General features: G+C 42.2%; 1 protein-coding gene across 11 annotated transcripts in view; it reads right to left on the reverse strand.

The window, feature by feature from the left end:
• LOC145967011 (protein bric-a-brac 1) overlaps positions 1–12,377 on the reverse strand; it is a 340,940-nt gene that overhangs the window by 105,712 nt on the left and 222,851 nt on the right. The window lies entirely within an intron of this gene.

The following is a 12,377-nucleotide window of genomic DNA, read 5'->3' on the forward strand; positions in this document are numbered from 1 at the left end:
CACTTATATACATATAAGTTGATATGTGTGTGAAAGTTTATCGAAGAATTTGTGAATAAAAATATCGCAGAATAACTCCGAAATATCCGTGTATACTTTATATTACTTTTTTTGTTGCATTGAAATTATACTTTACGGCAATGAATGTGCCTCTCGATTCTGGGATACAATACAATTTATTTTATTCCGTTCGGTTGTACTCATCCGATTTCCACGATGACGAGATTTCGTCGAAGCTTCGCGAGTAAATCATTCGGTTTATCGGACCGCGCGCGAATTCGGGACGACGATAAATTCCACGCGGCGTGTTTACTCGCGTGCACGGATCGAAACTTTCTAGGAGAAAAAGAGAGACAGACGGGAGGACGGCAAAGGGGATCCGGGCAACGGGCATCGATCGTCGACCGTCAGAGAGCTCGAATTCACGGACACCTCGAGAAGTGTCCTAATTTTCATTTCCTGTCCCGCTTCGTTTCTTCAAGCGCCCCTTCGGCGGCACGTCTCCCCTTTCGCGAGGGTGTTAACACGGCCCAAGGATGACTCGGCTCAAATTATCGACTCAATTTCATCGGAAACGTACCGCAGGGACGTTTCACGAGGCTACGGAAATACACGACCCGTGAAAATTAATGGATAACAAATGCTAAAGAAAAATTTTATAATTAAAGAACTTGTAAAATTTTTTAAATTCCGAAATAATTTATTATAAAAAAAAATTAAAAGATAGATGTAAAAAAAAAATAATTAAAATAATCTTTAATAAAGTATTTTTTCAATTCAAATTTTTTTTGTCATTTTAACAAAGAAAGATATTTTTATACATAGACGTTTATATCTTAATTTATTTATTCGTATAATCGTGCACTGTATCTAAAAATAGATATATAATCCCGAAATAAAAAACACGAGTTTATGTAAAATTTACAACTGTTTTATCTAGTGATATTGTGTCACTCGAAACATTGATCTCTCGGAAAAAGCACAATTTTTGTTATTTCTAGGACAATTTCAATACTCGACCGATCAACACGCTGTAAACTTCGTGCTGGAATGTCGACTATCTTAACTGGATCAAACTCTGCAGAAATTAACAAAGTGTTGTTGGCTCCATTCCTGAAGAATTCAATCTAGTTTAGGTAGCTGACTTTTGAACGCATCGAATAAAACTTGATAAAGTCGAGAAATATCTCTAGTAATAAATAATAATATCAAATTCCGTTGCATGTAATAAATAATATTAATAATATAAAGATCGTCTCTCGTTGTCGTCCATTTCCAGTCGATTAAGCGAAATGCTAGAAATGACGGAAAATGGCCATTATCTTGGGAAATGTTGGCGCGACGCGGAAATCAAAACAAAACGTAGAATATATCGTCACGTTTCTCGAAATTATCTCGTGGCGTAAAGGGTAAAACACAACCTCTCTTCACATGTCGAGAAAGAGAGGGACTTTTATTTCCGTCGCCGCGCGCGTTGCGCGTTTTTCCAATGCGCGACTTCCCGAACGGCTCGATGCGCCCTCGGGACTTTTCCGTTTTTTCTCCTGTGGAGAGCGGAAAACGGCCGCGTATTCACGCGACAAAGGCGCGCGTGTACACACGCGATCGAGACGAGCGACGGGACAAGTGCGGGAGAGGAGCGGGGATCGGTAGATCGAGAGGCAAAAGTGGAGAAGGACGGTACAGGCCGGACACGCGTTTCGTGTGGCGCGTCTACCCGGTGTCGCGGAAATAATAGATGAACCACGGCTCGGCCGAGCGTGCTACCGGGAGGACAGACTGCAAGGGAGGGACCGGGGGGAAACGAGCGGACGCATCAGGAGGGAGGGGGGACTAAACAATGTTTTTCAGCCACTGAAATCCCCCTGAATTTTTCATCGGCCCCTATGTTTTAACCCTTTCGCCACCCTAGGAGAGGAAGGGTCCTTCCTCCTCTCCTCTCGCTTGCTCGCTCTATTCTCCCTCTCCTCTGCGACTCTCTTTCGTCTCTCTTCTTGAATTATATACACGCCGTTGCCGAGCGCTGCGTTGCCGTTCATCATTGTCGTCATCGTCGTCGTCGTCGTCGTCGTTGTTCGCTCATCGTAATCGTTACTATTGCAGCGCGCAAAAGAAAGAAAGACAAAAAAGAGAAGGATGCGGGGGAAGAAGGGAAAAACTGGGAAAAGGGGCAGGGGGAGGAGGTAGACGATCCGCGCGAAGGCTGCGTGAATCTTTTAATTAGTCGATAAGAAGACAAAAAAACGTTGCGTTGCGACGTCCGCTGCCACCGTCCCTCCGCCCTTTCGCATCCCCTTACCTACCGCTCTCGATGTTATCTTCGAGCGGAGACGAGCGTATTTTCCGATCGTCGAGCCCGGAATCTAGGCGAGTAATGACAGGTTTTTTAACGAGGACGCCACTGCCGCCACCACCGTCGCCGCCTGTTGGCCACCCTTCCATGCGCACACACACCTTTCGCGTTTACTCCCCTCCCTCTCCTTCTCTTCCTTCTCCTGTCGGCATAAGCAAGCGTGCAATATTGATAGACCGCGGGGATACCTATTTGCACGGTTACGCGGGCGGCCGGAAAAGAGAAGGGAGGAACCGTAAGAGGGAGAGAATCGGAGAGGGACAGTGGAGGGAGAGAGGTGGTGGTCGGACGGGGACGCGAGGGGTCTCTACATAAAACCATTATGTAATTACATCTAGGCTGGTCGAACGAACGAAGGAACGAGGGGTGGACAGGCTTGTGGCGTGGGCGAGGAGACGACGAGGGCAGGAAACTCGTGCGATAGAGTAAAAGAGGGAGAGAAAGAGGAAGAGAAAGGAAAGAGAGCGAAGAACAGTATGTAGCAGAGACGGAGGGGGAGCGGGTTGAATTTGATTTCAGAGAAAAGGGTTGATACTGCTACTGCCGGTTCCGATCGCGTGATCCGAACCACCCTTTCGCTACGTGCTACGTGTTACGTATCGTACGTGCATAAAGCCGACGGCCGTATTGCGGGCGTGAGCAGGATAGACAGGCAGAAGGGTATTAATACACGTTCGCGTCTTCTCCTTCCCCTGCGATCGCCGAGGATCTCGTCTCTTCGGCCGTCAACGGGACGCGATTCCGCTTACGTATGCGTGTACGAGTTCGTTAAGATTTCTGTCAAAATGATACATGATATATAAGGTCGACACGTAGGACGTAGCACAAGGTTATGCCTATTTCTTTCGTCCGGAGGTAGAATTATTCATTGCGATGGAATTATTCATTATTTCATTACTTTTAAATTGCAATAATTTTGTAATATTGTATTTATATATTTTGAAACATGAGAAATTATCGATCTTATCTTTCATTACATAAATATTTATTGTATAATAAGAAATCAAAATGTATTTAATTAAAATTATGTTAAATAATATATTTGTTGAATACAATAAAGTATATATATATTTAAATTTGAACAGTAAGATTAACAGTTATTCTCTAAAAAATTTTATCAAATAAAAAAATTTTATTTTTAAATATAGAAGAATAACGATCGATCAAATTTATTTCACTTATTGATTTTTTTCTGGAATAATATATAAATGTCATAAAAAGAAATAGGGTAAATGGTTCGAAGTTAAGCTTGTTTCCTTCAAGTTCTTTGCAAAATTTTATCGTTTTGATATTTATATATCATAGACTAAGTATTATTTTATGATTATAATATTATTTATGGTTTTACCTATATTATATACTCTATCTTTTTATTATAGTCATTTATTTTCGCGATTCCACAAAGTAAATTTACTTGGCTAATTTGCTCTTAATGAGTTGTATTTCTTTTGAAATTCACCTCAATCAGCAATCAACTAAAAATATAACTTCTGCTCAATTAAACTAATTTTCAAATTACTGATATATATTCCAATTATGAATTATTAGCACAAGCAAATTATCTACACAATAAATATTTTCCATTCTGGGCAACATTTGAAAGCGGTAGTTCGAAACAAAAATCTAAAAAAAGACATTGAAAAGACTAAATATTGATTATTACGATATATGTGTGTGTGTGAAATGAGATAAGAGCCACTTTCCTCTACTCTCGCAAATTCGCGGAAAACTACATCGAATATAATGCGCTTAATGAGAAGGAAATGAGATCGAAGTAATCGATTGGTTTGGTTATATCGAGACACGAGCCGCGGGCGCAGATTCGCTCGCTTGATCGTTCACTTGTTCGTGAGCAGCGTGGCAGTTGAGGATTGTCAGCTCATCGGGATTGATCCTCCGGTAGATCGAGCATAACGAGAGGGTGGACGACAAGTTGAGGAGGCGAGGGTGAGGGAGAAAGGGAGGAAGAGAGAGAGAGAGAGAGAGGGAGAGAGAGAAAGAGAAAGAGAGTCCTCTTCTCTTGCCTGCCGCAACGAGGCCGGCTCGTCGGCGTTAGCGGTTTCGAGCTCGGTCTTTGATTTCGCCCTGACGTGTAGGCACTACGCGATACGCTTTGGTCAACCTCCCGTGGAAAAGGCACCCTCCTGGTCCTGGATCTCCATTACGGTAGTCATGGCGACCGCAATTGATTCCATGGGGGTGAGGGCGGACGATGAAGAGAACGGAGAGAACGAGCGCGCGGGGGAGAGAACGACGGCCGACGTGGAGGACAAGGGTGTTTGGCGGAATAAGAGAGACACAGAGAGAGAGAGAGAGAGAGAGAGAGAGAGAGAGAGAGTGCGTGAGAGAGACAGAAGTAGTAGAGAGAAAGACCAAGAAGGGGTTGCGTAGAGAGAAGGGGGAACGGTTGGCACAGGGTCGGCCAGATCCTGACGCAGGGGACCGAATGTGGCTCGGTCGAGAGCGACAGAGGGCATGGTGTTACTATGGTGGTGCTACACGGCACTCCCTTTATCCGATACAATGCGGACTAAATAGCACTGGTCAGTTCTATGGTGTTGGATTAGAGATACGTCGCTCGTTTGAGGCGAGCCGACCTCGGACCAATCCCCCTTTCCATTCCCCACTTTCCCCCACGCCCTAGCGACTGACTCTCGCCATCAGCGTCATCGCCGACCTCCGGCCGTCGTCACGTTCGAATTACCTGCGTGGCGACTACCGCCTGCGAGAGTCCGAGAGTGCAATCGAGAATCGATTTCACGTGCGAATTGCGGAGGCCGCGTTAGAACGACCGCCCTTCCTTCTACGTCAAGCGGCGCGCGAAAGTTAGAAGGGGTTCCCATTGATATATGCGCTTGTTGATCTTTTGTGGGGTCGCGTTCAGCTAAAGTAACATGGATGATCAAAGCTAACGCGTTGCAACGCTCTTTGGCGTTAATCCGAGATCATTGGATCGCGTGAGCGTAATCATATGTTTTAGAACGTGCTCCCAGCAATTTAGAAAAAAACCGTTTGTTTTCCCCCCATAGTCGCAACACATAAGATTAAAACTCGATTAAAAAATGAATCGATAAAACATTAATATTGTTGTAGATAATATTCTGTTCTTATTTCATCGAATGATGTCTGGAAGCATTCGAAAGAACACTCGTTTTAGATATGTGCGATGTTGTATCTCTACAGAATTGGCATCCCATTTTTTTTAGAAATTCGATATAACTGACGGAACATCTGTTGACGCGCGAGGAGCCAAAGTCTTATCAGTTATTAGTTGAAATTCTGGAAACGGAGCGCAAGCTTTGATGGAGGTTGCGATACTTTCGAGACGCACTGTACCCGCTCGTTGCGTATTATTACTATCACACGGTCGCGGGCATTATATAGTAGACGGCAGCTACCATTAGCGCGCCCGGTTGGTTGGTTGTGCTAGGTCTGGGCGCCTAGGCGCGATACGCCAACGAGTATTTAGTGCCTGATTGTACCGCTCTCTCGCCGAGCTATACGACGGCGCGATGCCGACAGGGAGGCGAGGCCGGCGAGAGGGTAGTCGAGGGGGACGAACGGCAGGCAGTAGGAAAAGGAGGAGCAGGAGGAAGAGGAAGAGAAGGAGGAAAAGGAGGTGTAGGTGGAGAAGAGAAGCAGCCATTGTCCAAAGTGCCAAAGTTACATGGCGCGTCGTAACTTACGTCGTATTATGTAGGTACACGCGAGGCCGCGTATACCTAAGGTACACGACCGCTTAAGTTTCGACGAGGCGCACCCCCCGTATCTCCCTTGCACGACGAGCACTGTAAACAGAGAGCGAGCACTCTGCATGAGAGCGAGCGAGCGAGGGAAAGGGAAGAAAGACCGGTCGTGGCGGAGAGTGAAAGAGGGACGCGAAAGGAAAGGGTGCGGGGGTGAAGAGAGAGATACAACGTCGTCCGCCCGGAACGATCGATAAAAGTAAAATTGTCATAACGCGCGGGACGGCAGTAACGACAACGGAAACGGCGGCGGCGACGACGAAGACGAAGACGAAGACGACGACGATGTCGTGGACGATGTTGTGCGCGAATGATCGCGCATTCCGTGGTTTCTTTACGACTCGGCGAAAAGAACGGCGCAAGTCGCGCCGCTCCTGCTGTCTCTCTCTCTCTTTGCTTGTGTGCACGCGCGCGCTTCGCGTCGTAAAATTCCGAATCATTACCTAGTCCGGTAATAAGAGACGAGTCGTCTTAATCCGCGTAATTACACGCACAGACGCCGCCCGAGACGCCCGAGATCGTCGATCGAAGGGGTTAAAGTCATTTGCAACGCGTTGGAAGGACATTAGCAAAGTTTTTGAGGCATTGAAAATTCAATCGTATACCCCGTATTGGATATATGCGAGTATTTTATAATTTAATATGGCATTTAAATAAATGCAATGTAAATATAATTAACCAGTTTATATAAAATAATAAAAAGCTTTATATACATATATGTATCTAATACGTTATGTACGAGATAATTAATTTCAAGAATTCAAAAATATATAATTTTAAAAGCAATATCGTGCATACAAAATTGCATCTAATAATTATTATCACGTATTATTAATAAAACATATCATATAAACCGTATTAAAATATAAAATGTTCAACTTTCATCATATTATTTTTTAATAACAGATTTATGATTAATATTTAATGTCATTTCTCTTTTCAATAAAAATGTTGGGACACTTGTAATTTCCAAATAATTAGAAATTAAAAGTAATGGGCTTCCGTAAAAGAGTTTCGAGAGAAAAATAAATAACAAAACTATATTCTTCAGTTGATTTCTAGCAAATTATACTCCAACACTTTTATTTGAGAAATCAAAATAATTATTAATTTAAGTTTCAGAAAATATGCAATGCCGAGAATTGAAATATTGCGGAAAATGATAAAACTTTTCAGAAAATAATAATCTCTCATTCTTCATTAAATAAACGTCGAGTCTGAACTGATAAAAACATTTCACATGAAAAATTAACGTAAAAGAAATTAGACTTAATATTCATAATATTGGTAGTATAGAGTTGATAATATTTGATTTTCGACGAGGAAAAAAATTCGTGTTTAAAGTGCAAACAATTGAAAAATCCGAATGGCTATAAGAAAGACACGCAGGATTCGCAGGTATCAATAATCGGTGCGGCGCCGCGCAGATGTGTAACGACGTGACCGAACGCGTGTATTCGGACAGGGAGGAAAGGGGAGGGAGCAAAGAGGGGAAGCGAGAGCGGGCAGTGGCATTTTGTAAATTAAATTTTAAATATTAAAAATAGCCTGGTCCGTTCGCCCTCTCCTATTCTCCGTGTCCCTTCTCTTTCTTTCTTCGGGCCGCTGCGCTTTTCCGGCCGCGTTATCCATCGCAACCGCCGCTTCGATGGTCACCCCCTGCCGACAACCCGGGGGGCAACCTGCGAGCCACTTACTCATTCGTCGATAATAATTTTATTCGGGAATGAAAAATTGGTGCTCTGCCCCTTTCCTCCGCTTTTTTCGATGTGAATATACACGAAAATTGAGTATCTTCACAATGTTTTCTAATTTTGGAAAATCAATATCTAAACATATACATATCTAATTTGCAAAGAATTGTATTGCTCTTAAAATCGGCAATGGGTATGTTAAATAACCTAAAAAAAAAAAATAAATTTCACATATTTATTTATTTAAAGCGAATGCGATAAACTAATGCAAGTTTAATTTCTCGTAAACTTTAACAAAACTATGCAAATTTGTACTCTATGACCTATTCTCTTTAAAACTGAATCAATAAAAACTGATTAAAACATTGATTAAAGCAGTGATACAAATTTACTCATCGAATGAGTATTTCGTTGGTCTTCAGTGAAAACACTCACACTTTATTCCTCTGTCTATTTGAGTGGAGCAAAAAAAATTTCACTAAAATATAAGTAATAATCATACATATTTGCAAGATATAATTTTGAAAATCTTTCCTATTTATTATGAATTATTATTTTTGGGAGAAACTCCCACACATAAATACATGTCTGGAATAAAATATGTACAATATTCAAATCCAAAATTATATACGCATATTACACTTTTTTTCTCTTAATGTGATGGAAAATGAAAAAACTTTTAGTATAAAAAACCTCTGATATTTCTTTACCACAATATATTGTAATAAATTTATTATTGTATATCAGAATATAAAATGTATTTTAAAATATCATTGATTGAGAGAGAAAAATGGCCACTATTATTAATTGAAATTATTTTTTAGTAAAATTGCATTGATTTACTACAATTAGTTGTAACTATTCAATGTTTATCAATGAAATCAATGAAATTGATTCCACTTAAAAGAGTAGTTTATCAAAATATGTACATATTGTTAAAAATTAAAATCTTGTAAAAGGTAATACTTTTTCAAACTTTTATCAAAAAAATATATTGAATTCCAATTTTAATCAAGGAATTTTTAGCGCAACAAAAAAGTGTAATGGCAAATGGAACATTTTCTATACATCATTCTCTTGATTGTACTTTACATAATGTTACATTTTTTTCGAAATATATAAGATTCATATAATACACGTCTCGCTTTTTCGCTCTTAACCCTATTTCGCGTCGCTTTTTTTCACGTATCGAATTTTTTCTCCCAAAATACAATAAACTCGCTCGTTCAATCCATCCCTCACAGCCCGTCGTACGCGCTTCCTTTTTTTTCTCCCTTGCATCTAACCGGCGAGCGAGCGTGCGCACGCGGCCAGGTACGAGAAAGGAGAGCCGTGTTCCCCGTATGCATACTGCAGAGCGCTTTTGATCGGGCCGGACCCCGGCGGGATGAAATATAAAAATCGCAATAAAGCGCCGCTACCGGTGCCGGGAGAGATGCTTCGATACCGTATCCGGGATTCGGCAAGCGCTCCTTCCCGCGCGTGCAAACAAACGCAAAACGCGCCCCCGCGTCGTCCCGCCGCCCGGTATTATCGGCGCTCGCTGCTTGTGTGTCTTTTTTTTCCTCCCTTCACTATCGAATGTCGCCCCCCGTGAGACGAGAGCCGAGCTGCAGGCCGCTACCTCCGAGGGCAAGAACACTGCTGTCTGCGATTTTCCCGCCCGGCTGGAAATTCCGTGATTATCGACGAAAAAGAAGGGAGGTGCTCGTCTACTTTATCCGCTAATTTGTTCCTTCGAGACAAATCGCTATTTTTTTACAACGAAATGAATAAATGACGTCATAATTTGGAGTGTCCGTTTAAATTTTCGCCGGTTGCGGTTCAAATTCATTAACCGCTCTCGCGCGAGAGGGATGTATTATTCATGTATTTTTACTTTATCTAAAAGTTATATACATGTATATACGTTTCGATTAAATTTTTCTCTGTATCATCCAGAGTAAAAAAAAATGTTATAATAAAAAAATATAATAAGCGTATAAAAAATATAAGCATATAAAAAAACTTACAAAATACATCAGAGAATAGAAAAATGTTATCTCACTATCGATCCTTGCTTCGACGAACACTCCGTTGGACGATAGAAAAAAATGCTGTCGACGATATGCCCGTTTCGCATTTTCCGCGAAAGCGCAGTAACTACCGTACGTTTTTCCCTTTGGAAACTCGCACAAGTGAAGGAAGAAGAGGAAGAAGGAGGAGGAGGAGGAGGAGAAGAAGAAGAAGAAAAAGCTTGAACGAGTAGAAAAAATAACGGCGGCCTCCGTCAGTGGAAGGTCTTCGTCTGCGAGAGAAGGGCGAAGGGCGCGCCCTTCTTACATGAAACGTTTGACGAGGATTGCACGAGGAGGAACGCACGGTCGAAACTTGTTCTAAGCTATTTACGAACGGCAGGAAGCCATCGTAAAGTCAATTTGAGTTCTCGGTAAGTGGCTGCCAGGCTGTGAGTCCTCCAGCCAGGAAACCCCGAATGAGCGAGAGAAAGAGAGGAGAAAAAGAATGAGGAGATGAGGAAAGAAGAAAAGGAGGAAGAGAGGGAGAACGGAGAAAAGAAAGGAGACACGGAAAGAAAAAGCAGAGGAGAGAAGAGCCCTCTAGTCTCTTTATTTCTCTTCCGGGACGCTCGACTTTTTACCTTCCACCCCGTGCACATACGTGTACAAGTTCGCGTATATATTTATATCCGAGAGCGTATGGATGTATACGTGTGCATATAGGGTGTTTCTCGCATGTCTCGGAAAAAATCTCAGAGATGAACGTCACGCGGGAAAAAAACGATCTGATTTTTCGAGAGCGTAAAATATGTTCCAATTGGATCCCCTTTACATTTCTCGCGCTCTAGTGTTATAAATTGGGTCATTTTATACAGAAAGGCCTAGTCTATATACAGAGTGTCCCAGAAATCATATAATTTCATTCTGAAGACGGAAATCGTAAGTGAATCTAAGAAGAAATGCCAATCGATTGTAGAAAAAAAGATCTCAGTAAAACAAAGTTAATCGATGCTATATGACTTGAGAAAAGCGCTAAAATTTCTCGTTTCTCAAATAATTTCAAGGGCTCGAACTTTCTACTTACTTTTATTTAAGAGAAAATATTTAAAAGGATATGTAACTTTATCGTCGAGATACTTAACGGAAAATGGAGGATCGCTGTCAAAATTTCAGCAGATTCGATTTTGTCGTCGAAGAAATCGAGCGACGACCAGGACACCCCGTATATACGTATGGAGAGATACGCACACACGTGCGAGCACATTTATATATGTACAACGAAACTATACGTAGCCGGGCGGCTACGTTCAGACGCAGCCAGACTGATAAATGATTCATACAATATTTCTCTCTCCCGGGCGCCCCGGCTCGCTCGCTATCTCGCCGCGGAGGCTACGAAGAAACCGGCGAACATTAATATATATTTTATGTTTTATATTTGTTTCAGCGCGGCTCCGCGCGCGCGTATGTGTGCGTCTGCCACCCCTAAGCGACACGCGTACGTGTGGCGTACGTGTGTGACTTCATGGCGCGTCTTCCACGAGATGGATGACGCGAATGCTATGACCCTCCGTATACCGGGTGACGAACGATCTTTCTGTCTTGAACAATCTGAGCGAATACGACTGGGGAATTACGGACTTCTTTGATACAAGTATTTAAGGGCCGTATTCATAGTCGTTTCTTAGCGATTTATAAGGCTTTCTCATGCATATGTGAATAGATGAGGATTCCCTTGTCCCTCGAGAGGAGAAAATATGAATGTCTCAATTAGCACAAAAATATGTGTTACTAAGAAAAGCGTTCTTTTATGCAAATATGAAGGATGCAGCGATATAGCAAGAAGTACGTAGAAATCAAAGAGACTTAATTGCAATTGAATTATTCTCTTCCAGAGAATTTCTTAATTATTAATTCTGAGAAGAGAACGCGTTCTAAAGAATACGGTTTGTCACGACATTCAATGCGAGTAACATTTCCCTAGAGATTATTATCTATTCGGGAAGCAACGCGACCTTCGCGTGCAGAAGCGATTCTTCGTTCACGTAGGATTTGTAAATGTAAATTAAGTTTGACGAAATTTGGCGATCTAATTGTGACACACACTCTCTCTCTCTCTAATTGCGGGATCGCCATTTATAATTCCGTATATACTTGGGCAGCTATTTCCGATTTAGCGTGAGATCGCCTTCCCCGGGTTCATCTTACGCGGAAGGGAAAACGCGCGACCGTGTCGCAAGGGAATCGAAAAGGTTATATCGATCTGGAAACGAGGGCGGTGGGAACGAGGTTAATATCGCGCGAATTATTCGCGACCTTTGTGACCGGGGTATGCCGAGACAAATATAATATATTTTAAGATATCTCCCTTCCTCTCCTCCCTCTAACTTCGCGCGGTGAATAGTTTATGAGAAGAGATGCAGAAACGGGCGTTGCCTGAAAAATTGAAATTCTTAAAACCATCTCGCTCTCCCCCACCGCGCCGTTTAATATTGAACGTCCGCGAGATCGCTCTTCATTATTAAAGCGTACAAGAGTTCGAACTGGTTTCGATATACCTTCGAAGACGCGCAAGAGCCGAGGATAA

The sequence above is a fragment of the Camponotus vicinus genome, unplaced genomic scaffold (genome assembly GCF_025532165.1).
Source record: "Camponotus vicinus isolate PSW18456_S1 unplaced genomic scaffold, iyCamVici1.0 SCAF_2, whole genome shotgun sequence".
Taxonomy (NCBI): Eukaryota; Metazoa; Arthropoda; class Insecta; order Hymenoptera; family Formicidae; genus Camponotus; species Camponotus vicinus.